The following is a 23,593-nucleotide window of genomic DNA, read 5'->3' on the forward strand; positions in this document are numbered from 1 at the left end:
CCTCCCTAATGGATTTCCTGTGGTAGGCAAAACAGGAAAGTTACAAATGGAAGTAACGCTTTCCAGTTGGAGAGATTCAGTTGCTCACAACCAACAGAGCACTATGCAGCTCTTCTATTTGGTATTCCTTAATGGAGTCGCTTCAATATGAAAAAAAGATGGAAGAAATTATTTTAAAATATTATAAAGTATTATGAATAAAGAATGACCTTTTTATTTCACTTATATGCTGCCTTTTGCTTGGGTTGAGACCTAATGACACAGCTCACAAAAATAATTAAGTACTGTGAGTTTTCCCACAGTTCATATTTCCCACAAGAATATTCTCCATCATAGAATGTCATGTTTCATACTCTTCTGCCATAAGCATCTCATGCAAACCGAAGGTGGGGGGAAACCAATGGCCCCAGCAGCTTCATCTTCTGGCTTCATTTTGATAGGTATTAAGCAAAGGAATATTAAAAACCAAATTACGTTTTCTGAATATGAAACTGTAATGAGGAAGGCCTTGAAAACTGTTCATTGGAGGCCAAAATCTATCAGCTAGTTTCTGGACATGGAGGAGCTCAAACTAAGGAACAGCATATCCCACCCTGTGTTGTACCAATGATTTTACACTCCATACAACTTCAACATTTGTGATGGAAAGGTTTCCTTTTTGTTGTTTTGAGGGGAGCAGGATTGAATGCAGTTTTGAATTTAGTCCTTGTAAATTAGTTTGCAATGTGAAATAATTTGTTAAAAAATGCCTTGAGGTGCTTCCTTGCTACCCTCAGAAAACTATGCTGTTCTTCTCCAAATCACCACAGATATGGGGAGACATAATTTTATTTATATAAAATTATAAAATTACATAAAGCTGTACATAGAAAGAACATTTTTGAACTAAACTTGTCAAAGTCTTTCAAATGATGTGCTAATCTATAAATGAAAAAAGTAGTATGTTGACTCCACAAACTCTCCAAAAGTGAATATTGGACCATGTAAAACAAGCATCCTCAAACTAAGGCCCAGGAGCCAGATACGGCTCTCCAAGGTCATTTACCCGGCCCTCACTCAGGGTCAACCTAAGTCTGAAATGACTTGAAAGCACACAACAACAACAACAACAACAACAGTCCTATCTCATCAGTCAAAAGCAGGCCCACACTTCCCATCAAATTACTAATAAGTTTATATTTGTTAAAAGTGTTCTTTATTTTAATTATTGTATTGTTTTAAAATGATTTTGCACTACAAATAAAATGTGTGCAGTGTGCATAGGAATTCATTCTTTTTTTTTCAAATTATAATCCAGCCCTCCAACAATTTGAGGGGCTGTGACCTGGCCCTCTGTTAAAAAAGTTTGAGGATCCCTGATCAAAAACATACACTCAAGATCTTGTGTAAATCCATCTAGCTATGTTGTACATGATATGGTAGTGTACAGCAAGCAGATAAATACTAGGCCTGGGTAACAACGGAAAAATTTGTTTCTAAAATCGATTTGTATTTGGGGTTTTTTTTTGTTTCGATATTTAAAATAATTACAAAATTTTCCTTTTAAAAAGTTCGATATTTACAAATTTTCGTAAATGGTAAAAAATTAACGAATTGATTTCCGAAACAATAACGAATCGATTCGTTAATGGCAGACGCGACCACGAAATACGCTAAAAAACCTCCAAAACCTTCTGAAGCTTCCCTCTCCCTCTGTTGTTGACTGTTGGTGTGATATTATAATTTTTTTTCACTAATTAAACCATAAAACTGGCCCAGACATGCGGAAATAATAATGAAACGACCTCAAAACAATAACGAAACGAATACAATATCGAAATACAAAGCATTTACAAAACATTTTTGAAAATTCGTTTTTTTTAATAATTGCTCCAGAATGGTTCGTTATCGTTTTGTAATTGAAAAAATTAACGAATTATTAACGAATTACGAATTAACGAAACGAAACCGCCCAGCCCTAATAAATACTTAGTTTTATTGACATAAAGGAAACAAATCTATGGACCTCATCACATTGATGAGGTCCTCTGGATCAATTCATCAATCTCCATGGTGAACCAGCACCCTGCGCCCCGCTTTGCTGGCAGCTGGCACATGTGCAGCTTTCCTCCATGGTAGCCCTGTTCTTAATGAAACATGAGGAAGCTCCCATGTTGGTGGCACAGTGTTGTTGGATGCTGCTGCCCCAAGTGAGCCACAGAGGCTCACTGGAAGTGAAGCTCCACCATGTGATGAGAGGCATGGGGCTCTGTTTCTCAACTGGGGCAGAAATGTCCTAGGATGCTGAAATTTCCTCATGTGATGAGATTGTATGTAAAGCACGAGAAAGGCACATGACTGTAGCAGTCCACAGAATCTGCATGTAGGTGAGAGATGAAGAAAATACTATGTAGATTAATGAAGGGCAAGAGGCATATGTGTATCCTAAGTATGATATGAACTCAACATCTGCAAGAAGGAGGTTATCATTTGCTTCTTGGTAAACTGTTGGATAGGAGAGGCCCAAGCAGTATCAATCATTAACACATGTTCCCATAAAATAAATGAAAATGTCACTAGTATTATTTTTATCTCTTTATTTTTCTCTTTCTCCCACATCTCTTTGTTAACCATGCTGGTTTGGTGGTGGGATGATACTTGGTGGCCCAGTAGGTTTCTTTTTGTAGTAGCAGTTCTTCCCAACCTCTTGCTTTCTGAATGTTTCAGACTTCTATTCCATCATTTACAGGATGTATGTTCATGTGGAGCAGCTGAAATAGCCACTTGGAATAAGATCACAGTGGGGAAGTGATAGGCCTGAGAGTAACCTTCATAAATGAAGTAAATCAATGAGTCTTTAATCAGATTATGAAAAGAATTCCGTTTTGCCAGACTTTATTTTAATTTCCAAGCCACCAGTAATGTTTGCTTTTCCTCGATGACAAATCACCTCTGTCAAGGAGAAAGTATTCTTCCTGCTAATATCCACCTGTTAATTAAAACTGAACTAGAGGCAATTGCTTGATTGTTGACATAACTGCTATCTTACAGACTTGGCAAACAAAGCGCATGTAATCAATAGAAAGTATTCTTCAGTTTATTCATGTGTGTGTGTGTATTTTAAAAATGGGGCCTTATATCATATCAACAAAGTATTTTGCAAACTATCATACAAATCTAAGGAAAAAATGAAAAACAAAATACGTTAACCTAAAAATACTATTGATTTTGTCTCAAATGTGCATATTTCACTCTCATTATTTCTTTCCCCCTTTACTTCTTTTTCTTTATTTCTTTATTCTATTTCCTTATTTGGATAGGGCTTTCTTTTTAAATTTATTTTATCTTTATCTTTATTTCTTTTTCTTTATTTTTCTTCATTTCTTTATTATATTTCTTTATTTGGATAAGGCATTGACTTGCTGGCTGATATCTGAACAGAGGATGGACTCGAGATGTCAATGCCTGGATCCTTTCATTACAGGCTTATTTATTTATCATATCAGAAGCGAATTGAGGGTACAGTTGTAATGTATTTAAAAACACAAAGTTTAAAAACTTGACATTATACTAAACATCCTTTAACCAGTAGCTGGCCACTTGGAGTTACAGGCTGCTACTTCCCAATGGATATCAGGTGGCGAAATACCAACTAAACAGTATAATTTCCCCAGCAGTGTGGGGTGTAGACATCCTGTGATAATGCAGCATGTTTGTTAAAAGCCACATCCAGTATTTTAATGTGAGGAGATGTGTTCCACACTGGGCATGTGTATTCAGCAGCAGAATAGCAAAGTGCAAGGACAGATGTCTTCACTGTGTCTGGTTGTGATCCCCAGGTTGTGCCAGTGAGGAAGCAAGAGTCCAAAAGTGGCAGATTAAAACCCTCAACCCCAGTCAGTGGCTGATACCAGATGACTGGGCACACAGAAGACTGGGAGACTTGGAAGGCGCTGAATAGACTATGCTCTGACAAATTAGATGCAGAGCTAACCTAAAGAAATGGGGCTACAAAGTGGAGTCCATGACATGCGAGTGTGGAGAAGCGCAAATCACAGACCACTTGCTACAATGCAACCTGAGCCCTGCCATGTGCATAATGGAGGACCTCCTTACAGCGACACCAGAGGTACTCCAAGTGGCCAGCTTCTGATCAAAAGAAATGTAGTATAATGCTAAGTTTTAACTTTCTTTGTGGTTTTCCTATACATTAAACTGTATTCTCAATTGGCTTCTGACATGATAAATAAAAAATAAGTATTCAGATAAGGCCCAATAAATAAAAATATCAGTAGATCAGTCTTCTTTCTTATAAACACCATAGGACTGTGTCTTAAATGGTTCAAATATTGTCTTTCATATCCCACTGCAATCTTAACCATGAACTATTTCTTGCATTACTCTTAACAAACAGGGCAAAAATTGGCAGAACATCAGATTATCCCAAGGCCTGTCTAACACTTATATTTTTTTTCTTCACAACAAGAGGAAGGGGTGTTGGAATGAGTTTTCTAAGATCTACAGAGATACTTGCTGGAACACCTCAGCAAGCGAGAATCCAAAAGTGGCAGGCTCAAATCCAGAAACTCAATCAATGGCTGATACCAAATGAGAGACTCCCCCCTGGGCAACTTGAAAGGCGCTGGCCAGACTGCGCTCTGGCACCACGAGATGCAGAGCCAACCTTAAGAAATGGGGCCACAAAGTGGAATCCACAACATGCGAGTGTGGAGAAGAGCAAACTACAGACCACCTGCTGAAATGCAACCTGAGCCCTGTTACACGCACAATGGAGGACCTTCTTGCGGCAACACCAGAGGCACTCCAAGTGTCCAGCTACTGGTCAAAGGACATTTAATCAACTACCAAGCTTGCAAACTTTGTGTTTTGTCTGTTTGTTTGTTTGTTTTGTTAAAATTGTAATACAAATGTCTGGTTGCTCCTGATACGATAAATAAAATGAGTGTCTCAAGGAGATGCAAGTCTTATAGACCAATATTTTGGAAAAGTCACAGCCCTGTCTGTTCAATCTTATTAACCATTATTCAGTCCTGTAACACCTTTTAGACAGCCTTGAATCTTGGCAAGTTTTAGACTTTTTATTTATAGCATTGTAGCTTCTAATGAGCTATAACACCCACAGCAGGAGATAATTTAGGAACAGATGACTGTAGCTTTTCAGCTACCTTAGAGTCACATGGGTCAGAACTGATGAAGTATTTCCTAATCTGTGGTTCTTTTAATTTTCATTTGTGAAAGAAAAGTAATTGTATATCGGTATTTACGGATAATTTATGGAGCTCCATGGGACAGTTGACTCATCTTTGTTTATTAAAGAAAGAGTCTAGTGATTGAATCAGATTACTTACTTGCACTTAGAAGTATCATTTTGAATTTACAGTTACAAGTCATGCAGAGACAACACAGTTCACTTCTGCATAATCTCTTTGGAATCAATTTTCTTAATTATGTGCTATTAATGTCACAGCTCTGCTGCAAAGTACAAGCTAGGAAAAAATGAATTGAGAATCAACATTTAATTGGCAAAAAACTGAATCAGATTGGGAAAAAAATACATTTCTCAGGGCCCTTCCACACAGGCCTATATCCCAGAATGTCAAGGCAGAAAATCCCATAATATTTGCTTTGAAATGGGTTATTTGAGTCCACACTCAGTTAATGTGGGATTTTTTTTGCCTTGATATTCTGGGATATAGGCCTGTGTGGAAGGGCCCTCACAGCTCTGAGCCAAAATTGGTTCATGGAATGATAATGTTATGTTTTATATACTACTTACTTGGGGACCCGGTGGTGCCCGGGTTATTTGAGAAAGGCATTGTGTGCCAAGGTTGGTCTTTATCAGTTATTTATGTGGCTCGCAGTGCTCTCAGGAAGTTACTGAAGGTACTGTGAGTCCCATCATCCATGGTCCATCCTCCTCCAAACTGCACCAGGATGTAGAGTGGGTCATGACGGCTCTGTTGCCAAGTTTGGTCTTGATCAGTCAATGGGTGAGGGTCACAATGGTCTTGGGAAATGAGTGAAGGTACTTCAAGTCCCATCATCTGTGGGAACCGAAGGGTTGGAAAGTACTACAAATCCCGTCATCCATTGTCTGTCCTCCCCCAAACCTCCCAGGATGTAAAGGGGGTCATGGGGGTTGTGTGTGCCAAGTTTGGTCCAGGTCCGTCACTCATGCTGGTCACAGTGGCCTGTGAAAGTGGCAGCCAACCAGAAAGCTGCCACATACATACAGACATTCACTTTTATTATATATATATAGATATATACTCATGTAAACGTCTAGAAATTTATTCAAAAAATCAATCCCAAAATCCAGGATGACATATCTATGGATCAGTGTAACTATTGTAGCCTAACTCTTACTTTAAAAAGAAGCCTTATTCTTTTCTGAGTTGAGTGGTGAAATGCATGAGCTTTGTTCATCCTAGGAGAACCTAAAAAAACACTGAAGTGCATTGATAGGTGCAGTGCTGGAGTTTGTGGTTCTATCATTGCAATAGGCTTTTCCCATACCACCATGGCCGCTTACCATTGATGGATCTCTGATATGTTTAAGAAATAACATTCTGTCCAGGGAAATATTATTGTTGCTAAACGAATGATAGTATAAAGCAAGCATCCTTAAACTGCGCCCCTCCAGCTGTTTGGGCTTCCAACTCCCAAATTTCCTAGCCAGTTTGTTCAATGGTCAGGAATTCTGGGAGTGGGAATCCCATACAGCTGGATGCCCAGAATTTAGGGATGCCTGGTATAAAGCTTCAGACTCCTGCTTGAACCCTGAGGCCCCCTCCACGCAGCTATATAAAATCCACATTGAACTGGATTATATGGCAGTGTGGACTCAGATAACTCAGTTCAAAGCAGATATTGTGGATTATCTGCCTTGATATTCTAGGTTATATGACTGTGCGGAAAGGTCCTAAGATCCATGCAGTACATTTTATCATTAAGATCAAGCTATTTTAGACTATATACTTCCATGACTATGTATATGTTTCTTCAAGATATCCCTCAACCTATGCAACCCATGAATTTCATAGGGCCCTCCAAGACGAGAAAAACCCTGAGATAGTTCTGCCAGGGCCCTTCCACGCAACCCTATATCTCAGAATTTCAAGGCAGAAAATCCTTAAATGTGTACTTTAAACTGGGTTATCGGAGTCCACACTCAGATAATGTGGGATTTTCTGCCTTGATGTTCTGGGATATATGGCTATGTGGAAGGGCCCCCAGCCATCTCCTCCAAAACACAGCCACACAAGACCTTTAACAGCTTTGAAAACATAAGAAGAAACCCTTCTAATCTACCATTCTGGATATTCTACTGCAGCCAGGAAAATGACGGATTCTGTTAAATTTCATGGAGGATTTTGCTTTAACAAAAAGAAAAAATTAAATTACTGGCATCTGTCAGTATAACTATAATGGGCACAGTAGATACAAAGTTAGTCCGTTTTAATGCTCATTGCATGTAATCATAAAAATAAGCATATGCTTAATTCTACCCAGCCAAAACCAAAAGCAATGTAAATGTCTTTAGCTCATTTAGCTTTCCCAGAAAGAAGGTCTTTCTGGGAAAGGGAAAATTGGCAGAGAACCCTCTTCCACATGCTTATTCTCAGTATGACAAATCCAACAGTATGAAGGGGATCCATCCCAATGTCTTCCAGTCAGTTGCTTGCAAACATGATATCAACTGTTTATCTGGAAAAGCTACATTTCCCATCCTTTCTTGGTCCGTTTAATATGGATCTATGTAGATACGGACACCATAAGGAACTGCAGGGATAAGGAATATTGCATGTTGCTGGCCATATTGCTCTCTGCCATTTTCCTTTCCCAGAAAGACCTTCTAAAGAGCAGTTGCCAAACAATGGAGGCAAGTGATAGATTTTGCCATTGACATCTATATTTAAAATTTTACTACTTGAGTCTAAGAATAGAAACAATTGTGGTTCTGAGTATAGCAGGCCCATGATATTTAGCTCCAAGACACCCTATGGATGCAAAAATTCATGGATGACCAGGTCCTGTTATTTACAATGGCATAGTAAAATGGTGTCCCTTGTATATAATGACAAATTAGGGTTTCATTTGGAATTTTTATTTTTAATAGTTTCAAGCCATGGATAGTTCGATACCTAGAGAAGAGGACTGACTGGATTTCTGTTCTTACAAATTCATCACAACTAAAACCCCTACTACACTGCTAGATAAAATCCAGATTATCTGCTTTGAACTGGATTATATGGCAGTGTAGACTCAGATAATCTAGTTCAAAGCAGATAATGTGGATTATCTAATCTGATAATCTGGATTATATGGCAGTGTAGAAGGGGTCTAACTCTAGTTGTGGAAGAAATTCCCAATTTGGGTCCACTCTGTGATAAATCTATTCTCCTCACTAGAAAGACATAAAATAACCCAAATACACATGGAAAATCCTATGATTTTCCTTCTTTTTATATATATAGCAAGTTAGAAAGGATATAAGCATGTCTTTTCATTCACCCTTGTATTTACACCCAACAGATACATCTAGATAACAGATCAGACTATCTCAGCCTTCTCCAAACATAGCTTCTCAGATGTTATTGGACTATAATTACCAAAATTCCCAGTCTGTCTAGCCAATGGTTTGGGATTATGGGGCCTGCACACATCTAAGGTGATATTTAGGGAATACATTGGCATGGTAGATATTTAATATGGGATGTAAAAGCCATTCACAAATTTTCTCGCCCTTGATGAGAAAGCATGTGTCAACCAAAAAAAGACTTCATTTGAAAAAACTGTAAGCCGCCATGAGATTTTTTTGACCCAATGCAAAATTTTAAAAAACCACCAACTGCATTGTCGGTGGCAGCAATGGAGGCCACCCCAATCTGGACTTTGCATATGTAAGAATAAAAAAACAAGGAGTTACATTTCTACCAATGAGCACAATAGTTCAAATCCCAGATGAAAAGATGCAGAAGTCATGAGCAATAAAGAGTTCTTCTACTCTGACTTGATACTATAGCTCACATTGACATTTAAAGGAATGCACATTGTTGATGTTGTTTTAAATCTGGCCTATCCTGGCCACTGTAAACTGAAGATGGGCCAAATGGACATCCACAGACTACACATACTTCAAGATCCTTTTTTGCCACCCTAAAGAGCCCCCATTCTTTTAAAAAAGAAATGCATACATTTTGATGATGATTTTTAATAATTTGATTTTAATGCTGAAATTCAATGGTGAGCGGTTTAGCACAAAGGTGGGCTACAGCACTAGCAGTTATTCATTAAAGTTAATGAATGTAATCATTAATCCCATCAAACAAGGTAGAGCTACTTCTGGCAGGACTCTATCCTCAAACTGTGGTGAAAGTGTTGTACGATAGAGCAACAAAAACATGAGAGCCCAGCAATGGGGTGAGAACAGTAGAAAGCAAGAAGCCCATGCTGCCTGCTAGATTCTTCACACTACCTGGAAAATCCCCCTGCTGTCACCCACAATGGCTGACTTCATGTGATGAAATCCTCAAAGTATGTTAGTAACATACCCAATTTGTATATGTAATTGCGGTGGTTCAAATTCTCTTCCTCCCTTGAGCAGTGATTGAAACGTCCTGACAATCCACCTTTTTCAACTAAGTCACCCACCCACTGCTACATTGTGACCAGTGGGCAATGGGAGATGGCTGAGGAGCATCTGGTTATGTGTGTATCATTACATGCGCACAGAGCAAGGCATCTTCTGTGACCTGGAGGCTTTCTGAGGAACCTGGAAGATGACATTGTCACTGTGTGTCTGTCTGTAGTTATACAGCCAGATACTTTTCAGCTTTCCTCCCTCTCCATCAACTACTACTCACCATGATGGGTATAGAATGGTGGTTCTCAACCTGTGGATCCCTACGTGTTTTGGCCTACAACTCCCAGCCAGTTTGCCAGCTGTTAGGATTTCTGGGAGTTGAATGCCAAACCATTTGGTGACCCACAGGTTGAGAACCACTGGTGTAGTAGAAAGATGTGTCCTGGAGCAATACAGCTCCTGATGGATGGTCTCAATCAGTGTTGTAAGGGAGGGTTTCCTGGACAGTCACCTCATTAGAGAAGTTGTGGTTGTTTGCATGAGCCATTGAGAAGGTATTATGATTCAGGGTCATTTGCTTCCATGTGAAATTTCAGCAGGTTTTAACCTCACATCCTTGCCAGTAGTCTTCCGTGACTATCATTTTGTACTTTCAAGGATTTAAGAGACTCCCTTCTATGAATTCTGTGCTAACCACTTAGATAACATTAGTTCAGTTTCTTATGTTCATATAATGGCAAAATCACAAGTTTTCCAAAAATTCTGAAGTGGCTTTCTGAGATCCTACTTATTCATGTATCCAAAATTGCCTTGACAGATCCATTTAGATTTCTTCTTCAGAATGGGAACAAAAGGATAGATATATGTCTAGGATGGTGTCTTGAGTCTGGTAACACAGCTACCACATTTGCCCATTCCCTCCCGAAGAAGTAAGCAAATACTCAACAACATCAGTGAGCTTCTAACACAAGTATCCAACAATTGCCATCTGAAATAAAACCTCTAGTTTTCTAGGTGTGGTTCATTAAAAAAGGTACAAATGGTTTGGTTTAGCCATGCTACTATCCCCACAGGTGAGCACATTCAAACATTTGAATGGCAAAAATCACATAAACATTCACAATGGACCATTAATTGGATGTCAAATTGCTCCCAATAGTTCAGTGCTGAGATCAGTGACTGCATAAAACATATAGCTTTGCCTTTCATAGATATTTTACATAGCTCAGTATTTGTGGGTGGAGTAAGACATTTTATTAGCCACAGGACTCAATACTTATTTGTTCATTTTCCATGCAGACTGCTGATTTGCTTTCATGACTCGAAATGTGTGGCTATGGCTCACTTTCTATTCAGAAATCTTAATAAGATGAAATCCCAGAAAGCTACACACTGCAGGATGTAGCAGCATTTGTGATTACACGTCCCTAATTCAGCAAGTCAGTGTAGAATGCTAATAGAAAACTATATTTTCATCCCCGAGAGTATTCTATACACACACACGCATCCTTTGTATTACACTAGTGATTGAATCAGCAACTAGCAGGGGAGGATTTATCTTGTGCTAATAGAGATGCAGAACATCTTTTCATCTTCTTTGCCCAAGGATATGGATTGTGCTCCCTGGGCATAATTTTCTGTCACATGATTGGCGGATTAATGGAAATGTGCAGTGAAATCCTACTCAGATTCTTTCAAACAATCATGGCAATTCCCTGTGACTTTTGTTTCACCACTATGTGTTGTTATGTGCTGAGTTTCAGGCTACAATAGTACATCTACAGGAGCATTGCCGTAGATATATTAAATAAAATCCAGTATCCATGCCCGATGGAGGAAGACATGACCAACCCTCAGTGCCACAAGCTGAGGGTTGGTCATGTCTTCCTCCATCGGGCATGGATACTGGATTTTATTTAATATATCTACGGCAATGCTCCTGTAGATGTACTATTACTCATTGCAGACCTAGTACAAGGATGCTATTAGAACCAAATTGAGGAATAAACTTTCATGAGACAATATTAAATTGCAATTACAACTGAATACAAAATTGCTACTACCCTGAGGTCCTATTGGTTTCCCAAAACCGTTTTTCTCTCTATACAGATTTATGGAATATCTTGGTTCCTAGTATCACTGGCAGCATTATCTTGAAAAGTATTTATCCCTTTGCTGACATTTCTGATTCCAAGGAAGGATCACCTTATTTGTAGAGTGCATATTTTGCATATAGAATTGAAACCACAGTATCTCTAGTGAAATGACTCAGAGAAAAGTCTGTGTCTAATACCTTGGAGAGCTGCTCCAGTTAGAGCAAGTAAAAGTGCAACAAAATGACCAAATATTTGATTAAGTTTAAGGCAGTTTGGCCTTTTCACTATACCTGTCAACATATAGATTGCTATAGCTATATACTACACTCTTGATATCCTCTAAAGCAGGGGTCCACAAACCTTTTAAACAGAGGGCCAGGTCACAGTCCCTCAAACTGTTGGAAAGCTGGATTATAATTTGAAAAAAAAAGAATGAATTCCTATGCACACTCCACAATTTTAACAAATATAAACTTATTAGTATTTCAATGGGAAGTGTGGGCCTGCTTTTGGCTGATGAGATAGAGCTGTTGCTTTTGTTGTTGTGTGCTTTCAAGTCATTTCAGACTTAGGTTGACCCTGAGTGAGGGCCGGGTAAATGACCTTGGAGGGCCGTATGTGGCCCCCGGGCCTTAGTTTGAGGACCCCTGCTCTAAAGTGTGTTCCAGGATCCCCAAAGGAAATCAAAATCCATGAATGCTCAAGTCCCATTATATAAAGTAATAATGAGATAATGTCCCTTATATAAAATAGCAAAATCAAAGTTTGTTTTTGGGAATTCTTTTTGCATGTTTGTGTGTGTGTGATATTTTCAAGCCATGGATGGTGGAATCTGTGGATGCCGAATCCATGAATAGGGAAAGCCAATTGTATTTCACTTCAATGTAATAAAATCACAGATATTTTGCAAGAAGGTGGCCAGGAGTTATCAAACCGTCTCTGTTCCTCTTGCCAAATCTATATTCATTGAACAGCAAAAATACAACAGATGTGATTTGAGAGAAATCATATGGGTAAATATCTAAACTGGTTAGTTGTGTTTACAGTTCCAGGCTGTTATCAAGAAATTCTGAATCCGAACTCCATAAAACAGTTTTTACTTTGGTCCTCAGGTAAGTTTTTTTTTGCTCTGAATCCCTGAATGCTATGGGACCAGAATTTGAGAGTCACTGCCTTCGACAAAGGGCATCCAGATGTGGAAAACAAACAACAGCTGTGACAAATCAGGTCTATGAGGCTTTATAGGATAATTGATTCAGTTTAAGCTGTATAAACAAAATGCAACAAATAGAAAATGAATTCCTGTTGATCCTGATGGAATCAATGGGAAGTTATTTCCCCCTTTATAGAAAATTAGAAGTGGCTTTTCTATCCAATGCTAATAATGACAGAGAAGCCCTTTCCTCCTCCCGGGCAGCTCATCCCTCTAAAGGCAATTAGGCTGCAGTCATCAAATGGTTTGTTTACTCCTAATGACTTAAGTTGATCCTCCAGTGGATCTCCCCCACCCACTCACCTTTTTATCTTAGAGAGCTGAAACCCAGTTGTTTACCTAATCAGCAGAGCTCTATTTGTCTTATTTATTATACAGATCTTTTAGATGATCCAATTAAGCTTGGCTGTCACAATTTAATATTTATTTATTAGTGGTTGCTGCGCTAACCCAGGAACGATCTGTTTGCACTCTAGAAAATACAACTGATATGCAGCACCCTGGACACAGAAATGATATAGCTGATGAGGTTATATATGCTAGGGAGTTTCAGTTCTTTACATTTTCATCTGAGATATGCTTTTGTGAATAGGAACTGTGATATCAAAACAATTTTGAATTTGGATTTTTCTTCATTTATACGCAATATTTAAATGCTTTAAAGGGAAAATACCCATAACTAAGAAACAAATGTCTAGAGCAGGTACAATATAATCAATGTCATGCATGTAAAGAAGGGCAGTGAAGTAAATTACAAAGCTAAGTCCATAGCTATATTTATTTATTATTAACTACATTTCTACATTATTAACTACATATATCCATGTAGTATTGTGTAGTGATTTGAACATTCAACTAATATTCTGAAGAACAGGGCTTGTTCCTCAATGGAACTAGATAACATTTGGCAAATTGCTCTCTCTGCCTTAGAGGAAGATCTTAACAAATTTTGGCAAGAAAATTCTGCTATAGGTTTGCCTTGGGGTCACCATAAGCCAGAAAGGACTTGGAAGAACACAAAACAACAATAAAACTGTGTTGACGAAGGCTTTCATGGCCAGAATAACTGGGTCGCTGTGTGTTTCTGGGCTGTATGGCAATGTTCAAGAAGCATTCTCTCCTGATGTTTTGCCCACATCAATGACAGGTATCAGCATAGGTTGTGAAGTCTGTTGGAAACTAAGCAAGTTGGAAAATAGGCAAGTGAGAAATAAATCTATTTCTCTCTCTTCAGACTATGAATGGACTCTAAGCATAAAGCAAATTCATACCCTTCAATATTTCACAGATAAAAGCTAGGATATGTGTGGTCAAGCAACATCACAGTGTGGTTAAGATGGCAAAAATTAGGAGGAAGAACACACCAAGAGAGTCTGTAGTAGGTTGCTTTTGCCTGTGCCTAATGGAAAGGGTGCCACGATGCCAGGGCTCTGCCATTATTTCCAGCAGAGGTGAATCAAACAAACACCCAGTTTGTGTTAAACAGTTTATTTAAAACAGCACTTACTTTCTGGCTATTTTAATAGTCCAAAATACAAAACATAAAGATAGCAATCAGTCACAGAATAAACAAAAACTGATAGCAAAAGCTACACTGTAGTCAAAAGCCAGTCCAAGATTCAAGGTTCCAAAGGTTCAGGAGACAAGTCAGGACACTGAAAATGCACAAACCTGAGGGAAAACCAGCAGCATCTACCACCAAGATAAAACAATACTTTTCTCCTGAAGATCAGTCCCAAGGCTAGCTCCTTATATCCAGAAACACCCAGCTGCAACCCATCTCTTGCATACCCCCCTCCTTAATTGCTTTCACCCATGAACTCTTACTTACAGATTACTCAACACTTTAGAACTAAGACTTAAATTAACCCTTCCATCACCAACTGCTAGGCCTACCACCACCAACCACCATCAACTGCAAAACATGATACATGACAAAGGACAAGATTCCCTGCTGTATTAAATGGGTTGTAAGCTAGTTTTGAACTTTGACTTCAATTTGCAGCAATAAAAGTAAGCTGTTGACAAAAGAGAAAAGTGGGAGAACAAGAGAGAAATTGGGACATTTTAGAAATAACCGAAAGAAGAGAGGATTAATTAGGATTCTCCCTGTGCAATCAGGATAATTACCATTCTGGTCAGTTCAGCCCATGATAATATGCAACTTGTAAATAATCTTCTCAGCAATGAGAAATACGTCTGCGGTTTCTGACTGGACTGATTTGTGCTGCACAGAGACCATGTTAAAGATTTCGGCCTGAATCTTTCACTTATTATGCCATACCTTTTAGATAAAAAGTATGTTAAAATGTTAAAGCTATTAAAGAGCTTTGAATCAGAACATGGTGCTTGTTGCTGTTGCTTCTCTTTAAGTTAATTATAATTTGTGGCAGTCCGAAAGAAAACCTATCACAGTGTTTTCTTGGCAAGGTTTGATCAGCAGTCGTTTGGCTTTACCTTTGCCTGAGGCCGAAAGAATGCCCCTTGCCCAAATTTGTCCTGTGGATTTTCATGGGAATTCTAACATTGATCTCCAGAGTTGTAGTCCAACACTCACATCACTATACTACTCTGGCTCTCATATTAGGAAGACAAGCAATTATTAGTCCCAGTTGAGTAGATACATTAAGGACCCTTCCACACAGTCATATAACCCAGAATATCAAGACAGATGATCCACAATATCTGCTTTGAACAGGATTATCTGAGTCCACACTGCCATATAATCCAGTTCAATGTGGAATATTATACAGCTATGTGGAAGGGCCTTCAGTCAATGAGATTTACAGAAGAGTTGGCTTATTAAGTTCCCACTGATTTGGTGCTTCTATTCTAGTTAGCACTAACAATAGGGACTCTGAAAAAAATATTTTAATGACTGAACAGATAAAACATACGTATATCCACTATTTCAATAATGGTTGATCAGAGATAAATTCCTCCCTTGATGTGGTTGTTTTGTTTTGTACCTGGGACCAAAAGCTGCCCATGGGTTAACATTAGATAGCAATATATATATTTATATATATATATATATATATATATGGCCTTACATGTTACAATTTTTAATAGCAGAACTTTAGAATACGGTATATGTCAGGGCAGAAAGTCATGAAGCCCTTTGGATGTTGATTGACTATAACCCTAGCAGTTCCAGCCAACTCGGTTAGTGGTGAAGAATGCTAGAAGTTGCAGTCTAACATAGAGAGCACCACATGGTTTTCATTCCTGATGCCGGTGATTATACAATTTAGTCTATATGTGAGAACAGTATCACGAGTAAAGTAAAAACTTGTTGAAAAGACAAGACATAAAGTACCAGAACAAAACTGGATGTTACCATTTTATCACTACAAATATACCCACAGAGGGTCTTGGAACCTATTCCAGATGGATACAGGACTGTACTATACAGTTAAAAATGTCAGATTATGAGTAGCATCAAAATACGAAAAGGTGGGAAGAGTCAGAATAATATATAGTTTTGCAGCTAACACTATATGGCCTCTTACACAGTTTAATTCTCCCACGAGCAGAGACATCAGTGCCCTGGCATTTGAGCAAGGCCTACAGTTTACATTTGCAATGAGATCTCTAGATTCCTCCCCACCCCATCATTTCATATATCCAGCTGCCAATTAAATGCGATGAAATACTGCAGTGTGCAACTATATCAGGCATATTGTGGATAATTAAAATGGCAGCAAAGTTCAGTACTGTTTGGAGTACTTCCGGTGGTTGGATAGTTGGGTTACTCTCCACTGCCGAGCAAAACATCTAAGAGTGAGGGTGGTGGAGAAAAATAGGGCCCTTCCACAATATCTACTTTGAACTGGATTATCTGAGTCCACACTGCCATATAATCCAGTACCGTGTGGATTTTTACAGCTGTGTGGAAGGAACCCTAGAAGGCATTTTGAGAGGGCAACAGCCAAGGGGTATTTTACCCACAGTCTCCTCCAACCTGGAGCCAGCCCTGGCTGTGTGAGAAAAAAAATGGGTTTGTGCCTCCAAAGACTCCATAGGCTATGTTTGTTCTTATTTGCATGCTCAGAAATCCAAAATAACCTTCAGTGGAGTTCAGTTGGAGTCCTGTCATGAGGAATTACAGGCAACTTTGGCCGAAGGGCAAACAAGATAGGAATAGAAGTGGCTCCACAGCGAGATATTAAAACAACAACAGCCATGACTCAGGGCCAGCTGCCCTGCTGTGAAGGAAAGCAAAAGGGCATCTTTTTTTGTCAGAAGGCTTTCTGAGCCTGGCTGACCACAGGGCAGCGCTGAGGATGTTGAGCTTAGAATTCATACTGCGTCACACCGAGCCAGTCTGATGAGGAAGCGGATTTGACAGCAACGCCGAGGAAACAACACACAATATATTTATAAAGATCATCACGGGTACAATGCTACAGGGAGGCCTCTTTCAGAAAGCCAGCTGGGGTTCGAGAGAGAAAAGCATGAGTAAGACAAATGCCGCAGTTGACATCCACTGCAGTAGGCTCAGCGGGAAACCAGACACCACTGCTGATTACAGGGGAATTGTGCAAAATGGATCTCTCTGGGTGACAAAGCACTTTATTATTTTGGCTTGTCATCTATAGGGTGATACGCTGATAGCTTCGAGCGCCTGAAGGAAGCAACTGACTCTTCGTAGGCCCTTGCACTGCCTCCCCAGAGGGCTCGGCCAGCTCAACCCCTCACCTGGAAGGCTCTGCAGTGCAGCCTGACCTCAAATGGGACTGCAAAACCCTAACGCCTACACACCACATTAAGATCCCTTTCCCCCTTACCACCACCTTGCTGCAATGCAGGTTCACAGGATGAACCTCAGAGCAGGTGCTCTCCTTTGCTGCCAACATTTCTCATTATATTCATATCCTGAGAACTGAACTACAGATGGAGGCTTTGTCCTTTCAGTGTCATTTCAAAGTGTGGTGCAATACATCACTGTAGGCTTCGGTTTGCAGGCTGCAAAACCATCAGATCTTTCAAGAAGACTTTCAGCCTGCAAGATCTACTTTTTTTTACAAGATTCCTAAAATCTATTAACTTGATTATGATCAAGACGTCACACCTCTAAAATTGAAAACAATTGATAGTAGGGATTTGTTTTGAGTATCTAACGCAAGGGGCCCTTCTGATCTTTCATACATACTTCCACTCCCTATTGCCTTTCTTTTTGGTTTAACAAACCAATGAGTTATGTTAGGTTTTTTTTTGGGGGGGGGGGAACAATATCAGTTCAAAGTCATTTAGTGAGCAGATTGGGGCATTCCCAATTATATTTCCAACTGGAAGATTTTCTGAAAGGAGTATGTAATTTTCTCTCTACATGGTTAGTTTCTATATTGGTGAAAATTTGTAACCATCAACAACTTGCAAACCTGATATTATTGGAACAACCTAGCTCCACCATAACATTTTGCTCTCATGAAATAACATTTTGTAGAAGATGAACACAAGTCAGAATTACTCCTAAACCAAAGTCAATATGAAATGCTGACACTGAGCCATCTTAGGGGGCATCTGCTCTGTAGAATTAAAGCAGTTTGATACCACTTTAACTACTATGGCTAAATACTATGGAGTCATGGGAGTTGTAGTCTGGTGAGGTTCCAACAAGTTTTGGTAGAGAAGGTTAAGACTTTGCAAAACTACAGCTCCCGGGATTGTTGTATTGTGTGGTAGAGACTCCTTCCTTGGAGGCTTTTAAACAGAAACAGCTATCTGACGGGGGTGCTTTGAATGAGATTTTCCTGCTTCTTGGCAGGTGGTTGCCTGGATGGCCCACAAAGTCTCTTCCAACTCTATAATTCTGTGATACTATGAAACTGCATGAATATAGATGTACCCTTATTCTCAAAGAAAGTAACTCATTACGATAGTGCCAGACCAATCAAATAATGCAGTAGCCATAACAACTAGCAGAAATGTTATTTAAGTCTATACCAGTCACTACCTCGGGCCTTAGAATCATAGAATAATAGAGTTGGAAAAGACCGCATGGGCCATCCAGTCCAATCCCCTGCCAAGAAGCAGGAAAATTGCATTCAAAGCACCTCCAACAGATGGCCATCCAGCCTCTGTTTAAAAGCTTCCAAAGAAGGAGCGTCTACCACACTCCGGGGCAGAGAGTTCCACTGTTGAACAGCTCTCACAGTCAGGAAATTCTTCCTAATGTTCAGATGGAATCTCCTTTCTTGTAGTTTTAAGCCATTGTTCCGCATCCTAGTCTCCAGGGCAGCGGAAAACAAGCTTGTTCCCCCCTCCCTATGACTTCCCCTCACATATTTATACATGGCTATCATATCTCCTCTCAGCCTTCTCTTCTCCAGGCTAAACATGCCCAGCTCTTTAAGCTGCTCCTCATAGGGCTTGTTCTCCAGACCCTCCTCTGGACACATTATTTCCTTAGCTAGAAAGCTTCTCTTTGTTGAATGAGTTAAATTGACAAAAAGAGGAATAATTACAACTTCGTTTTCATACAGAATAAATTCATTAAAATCAATAGTACTCGGTTTGTTGTGACTAAGGGCCCTTTCACACAGTCATATAAGCCAGAATATCAAAGGCAGATAATCCACAATATCTACTTTGAACTGGGTTATGTGAGTTCACACTGCCACATAGTCCAGTTCAATGTGCATTGTATACAGCTGGGTGGAAGGAGCCTAAGAATGATCTTCATTACAATGGACTAATATTGGATAATCCATTGGTTTAGGATTGACTGGGAAACCAGTATTGGAAACTATATTTATCTTTCAAACTTTGTGCGCGGTTCAATGCAGTGTCTCAATGGACAAGCATCACTCGCATTGACAGTCCTTTATTATGAATACAAATCTGAATGGATGGAGTTGAGAACTGAATGATGGGAATCAAAGGCAGCCAGCCAGCCATAGAGATTGGTTTGCCTGTTATGTATTTGAAAGCTTCAACCACAGTTGGAATTTTAAACTATAGTTAACTGAAACTATGTCTAAACAAAAATAGCGAATGTTCAGCCTGTCTTGAAAACAGGCTGAACATTATTACAACCTAGGACTTTCCCCTCCATTTTCTAGCATTCACCCTTAATTGCTCTTTCCTTCACTTTCATTTTTGCATAAATTCTGACTGCTAGCTGGGTATTTGAAATTAATTGTCACTATAACATTTTAACCTCCTTTCATTTCCAGGATATATAGAAATATTTAAAGAGGCTGATTCATGCCAACCCTCTCATTCATTTGTATTCTGGGATATAGTAAGAGGTGAGTGGGTGTTATAATTTGAGTATGTGTGCATATAGAAGCTACAGGTAGAAGCATGAGTACAAGAGGGGTTCCTTGTTGAAATTCTGTTTGGAGAAATGAAGGCAAGCCCCTGCCCTGCTGGGAATCCTGTAGAAAGGAATGTGTTTAACAATCATGACATTTGGCTGACTATACCACATTTATTACATGATAACTTATTTGATATCTAGTGAAATGTTAGGTGTATCTATTAAAAACACATTCCACAGAGATGAGGGAACCTTATTCTCTGATAAATGTATATAAGATTGCAGCCATAAGGATCATTGCATAGTGCTTTATCTTGAGATGGCTACCTCATTTTCCAAGCACAGTAGTAAACACTGGATCCCAGGCAATAAAACCACCATCTTTGCTGGTCTTTAAATGTATAATATATTCTATTTACTGCCCTTGTTCAGCATGTACATATGAAAAGGATCTTGGAGTCTTGGTAGACCTTAACTGAATAAGAGTCAACGGTGTAATTCAGGAGCTTAAAAAGCCAATGTGATTCTAGGCTGCCTCAATAGAAGGCAGATTGAGGGAAGTCATAATTCCACTCTATTCTGCTTTGATCAGGTCTCATCTTTATTACAATGGACTAATATTGGATAATCCATTGGTTTATGATTGACTGGGAAACTATCCAGTTCTAGATACAATTCAAGAAGGATAATTACAAGCTGAGGTTTGTCCAAAGAAGAGCAACCAAAATGGCCAAAGATTTGGAAGCCAAACCCTACGAGGAATAGCTGAATAACTGAGGGAGCTGGTTATGTTTAGCTTGGTTGAAACAAGGTTGAGAGGGGACATGGTAGCCAGAGGTTTAGCACAGCTGATAAATCACCAGCAACTATAAGATCTGTCAACCGAAAGGTTGCAAGTTCAAAGCCCCAGGTCGTTGTGAACTGCCGACTGTCAGCCCTGCTCACTGTTTACCTAAGCAGTCAAAAGCATATTTAGCTGTAATTAGAGAAATTAGGTACCGCTAAAAGCAGGGAAGGTGTTTTATGACGTCATAAAGAAACAAGATCAGAAAATACTGGGCGACCAAAAGGAAGGAGGAAGTCCTGACAGCTCTTCATCATAGAGGATGGAGTGACAGCACCACCTATGGCTGGACTCAAGCCCAACCTTCCATGGCACCAAAAACAGCTGGACACTGAGTGGAAACAATACACCTCCTTTCTGTTCTGTCTGTCTGTGTATTGTCTATACAAAGTGGCATTAATGTTTGCCGTATATGTGTACTCTGATCTGCCATGAGTCCCCTTCGGGGTGAGAAGGGCAAAATATAAATAAAGTGTTAAATTATATTATTATTAATTAAGTATTTGAAAGGATGTCACACTGAGAAGGGGGCAAACTTGTTTTTTGCTGCTTTGGAGGCTAAAACACATAGCAATGGATTCAAATGGCAGGGAAAGAGATTCTATCTAAATGTTAGGACAAACTTCCTGATGGTAAGAGATGATCTGTGCAGCAGAGGAACCTACTGCCTCAAAGTGTGGAGGTGACTCCTTCTCTGGATGTTGTAAAGCAGAGGCCAGAGGGCCATCTGTCAGAAGTCCTTTGATTGTGTTTTCCTGCATGGCAGGGGGCTGGACTGGATGATTCTTGTGGTCTCTTCCAACTCTTATAATTCTATGTATTTTAGAAAACACTGGAAACACCCCAGCAACCTATAATTCAGAGGGAGGAGCCCATGGTTTTTAGACTTTATACTCAGAATGGCCAATCAGGGATAATAACATGTGGAATTTAAGGACATCTAAACAGAATATTTTCTTTTATTACTCAATCTGTACTGCAAAATCCCCTACTTCCCCATTTTTTGGCTTAAAAAGTCAAGAATGATATGAAAAATCTAAATGATGGGATTTTGTAGATACAAATGGAAGAGTAAACTATCCACTATCCAAATGATTTTAAAATTATTGATCCTTTTAAAATGAATTGCTCTTAACATGTTGTACTAACATATATTCCCAGCCTTGCTATCATTGGTACTACTGCTCATTTTCTCCCTTTTCCAGCTTCGAGAGCAGCTATTTCACAATGTCTCCATTGTGAAGTTCTGGCAACAGTGGGCAGGCTCTTTTTGTGACTCTTTCCTACCTTTCTCCCATCCTCTTATGCACATCACATTTCTTTCCCAGAGATATCACAGAAGGCCACTTCACCTAGCAATGCCAAATCTAGTAACCAAATACTGTAATGAATAATCAATCAATCAATAATCAACTATCATTAAACAACAGATCAAAGCATAAGACATTACATATAATCCAGCTGACCCTAACATTGACTGGGTCATAATAATAAGACAACAGGCAAAAGTGGGACATCACAGAAATCTGAGGGATCGGTTTTCTGCCCTCAGAGCCTCTAGGAGCCACACAGGCTGTTTAAATGGTAAAAAGGGAACAAAATGAGTGGCTAGCCCAGTGGTTCTCAACCTGTGGGTCACCAGGTGTTTTGGCCTACAACTCCCAGAAATCCCAATCAGTTTACCAGCTGTTGGGATTTTTGGGAGTTGAAGGCCAATATATCTGGGACTCACAGGTTGAGAACCACTGGGCTAGACACCCACATAAAATGGGGTTAAAGGGCTAATTGCTCCTAGACGCTTCCAGGACTGTGTATTCACCTCTTATTTTGGCCAGAAAGAAGAGGAAATCAAAAGCAAACAGCCTTGAGTGGTCATATGCAGCTCCAGAGACACATGTTACACCTCTATTGTAGCAAAAAGAGTGAAGTGTGAGACTTTTGTACTGAGTTGCCACTGCAGTGAGGCTAGAAGTTAGGTACACTGTCCATTACTGGAAACAACCCCACACAAAGGTCCATGGTATTTCTGTGTGGAGAGATCAAAGCACAGAGAAACAATGAAGTCAAGTGCATTCCCTCACGTTTCTTATATTACATTGGGTTTTAACCATAGACAGAGGCCCCTGGATAAAATCCCACATTATCTACTTTAAACTGGAATATTTGTCAGTGTGGACTCAGATAACCCATTTCAAAACAGATATTGTGGGATTTTCTACCTTAATATTCTGGCTATGTGGAAGGGCCCAGAAAGACACATTGGCACAACCCAGCCATTATTGTGATGTGCACTTTTGCTAGCTGTGATATGAAGAACAACTTCTTAGATAAAACGTTAGGATATCTTTTATACCTCCGAGAAAGGCTTTTGCCGCATCATTGTTTATTCAGCAGTGAAGGAGTTCCACACGTTGATGAAATAAAAGGTCATAAGACTCTCATGACAAAATGAGCCGGAAGACTTAACTGCAGCACTAAACAGGACTACAGCTGTAACTAAAAATAAAAGCATCACTGATGCTTGTTAAAACTACACTGACCTTAAATTAGGTGAAAAACCCAAGGATGACATTTGGTCAATGTAGGG

At 39.4% G+C, this 23,593-nt stretch overlaps 1 protein-coding gene across 2 annotated transcripts in view; it reads right to left on the minus strand.

The window, feature by feature from the left end:
- Positions 1-23,593, minus strand: part of SNAP25 (synaptosome associated protein 25) — a 72,738-nt gene that overhangs the window by 26,198 nt on the left and 22,947 nt on the right. The gene's annotated exons all lie outside the window — the stretch shown is intronic.

This window comes from Anolis sagrei, chromosome 1, assembly GCF_037176765.1.
Source record: "Anolis sagrei isolate rAnoSag1 chromosome 1, rAnoSag1.mat, whole genome shotgun sequence".
Taxonomy (NCBI): domain Eukaryota; kingdom Metazoa; phylum Chordata; class Lepidosauria; order Squamata; family Dactyloidae; genus Anolis; species Anolis sagrei.